The sequence below is a fragment of the Chiloscyllium plagiosum genome, chromosome 51, assembly GCF_004010195.1.
Source record: "Chiloscyllium plagiosum isolate BGI_BamShark_2017 chromosome 51, ASM401019v2, whole genome shotgun sequence".
Lineage (NCBI taxonomy): Eukaryota > Metazoa > Chordata > Chondrichthyes > Orectolobiformes > Hemiscylliidae > Chiloscyllium > Chiloscyllium plagiosum.
Genome location: NC_057760.1, coordinates 3101256 through 3102772, shown reverse-complemented (window position 1 = coordinate 3102772; position 1517 = coordinate 3101256).

Genomic DNA, 1517 nt, shown 5'->3' with positions numbered 1-1517 from the left:
TAACTACAAGGGTACCTGCAGTTGAGATGTGAGGGCAGTGGACATTGGAACATACAGGTGGGAGAGAAAAGCTGATAGCTGTGATTTCTGGAGTTAAAAATCACACAATACCAGGTTATAGTCCAACAGGTTTATTTGGAAGCACTAGCTTTCGGAGCGCTGCTCCTTCATCAGGTGGTTGTGGAGAATAAGCTTATTGTGGTATTGTGTGATTTTTAACTTTGTCCAACCCCAGTCCAACACCGGTGTCTCCAAATCGTGATTTCTGAAGGCTGACTGGAAGCACTCTGGAAGAATCAGAGAGAGATGGAGAACTGATCTGTCAGAGTGGCCCAGAAAAACGAGATTTCAGTAAATCTTGCACCTTCTCGGGTCACTGTGACATCTGCAGCAAGTGGTCTAATTAGTGAGTTTGTGGCCAACACAAGGTTTAGTGGATTTGCAGTTTGTGAGGAGGATAATCGGAGGATACTACAGGATTTAGATCAGTTGGAGTCATGGGCAGAAAATGGCAGGTGGAGTTTAATCTAGACAAATGTGAAGTGGTGTATTTTGGAAGGTCAAGTGCAGATAGAAATTATACATTTAATGGCGGAACCTTTAGGAGTATTGATACACAGAGGGATTTGGATGTGCAGGTGCACAGATCACTGAAGGGCTAAGGTAGTGAAAAAGGCCAATGGCATACCTGACTTCATTGGGAGGGGCATTGAATGTAAAGATAGGGCACGTTATACTGCAGCTTTATAGAACTTTAGTAAGGCCACACTTGGAATATTGTGTACATTTCTGGTCACCACACTTCCAGAAGGATGCAGATGCTTTGGAGAGAGTACAGAAGTTTACCAGCATATTGCCTGGTGTAGGGGATTTTAGCTATGAAGATAGATTAGATAGACTGAGTTTGTTGTCACTGGAACACAGGAGGTTGAGGGGGCAGCCTGGTGGAAGTTTATAAGATTGTGAATGACATGGATAGAGTGGGAAGTATGAGGCTTTTTCCCGAGGGTGGAGGGGTCAATTGCTAGGGGATACAGGTTCAAGGTGCAGTTTGGCGGGGGGTTAGTTTGAAAGAGATGTGTGAGGTATGTTTTCCATGTAAAGGATGGTGAGTGCCAGGAATGAGTTGCCAGAGGAGATGGTGGAAGCAGACACCATTGCAACTTTCAATATTGAAAGGATGTTCGGAACAGATGGTCAGAACCTTGCCACACTGAGTTGACAAATGGAATATGACAGAGAGGTTTATAGAGAGACCTCCAGAGCAATGGCAACAGACAAATGATGCAATGGAAACCAGAAGAGTGATTTGGACAAACATAGAGGAGTACACAGAACTGGAGGAGGTCACAGCGATAGGGATCGAGGGGCTGGAGGAGATTACAGAGATAAGGTAGGTCTGGAGGAGGGGACAGAGATAGGGAGGGTGTGTAGGGGCTGGAGGGGGTGACGGGGATAGGGAGGGTGTGTAGGGGCTGGAGGAGATGACAGAGATAGGAAAGGGGTGTAGGGACTGG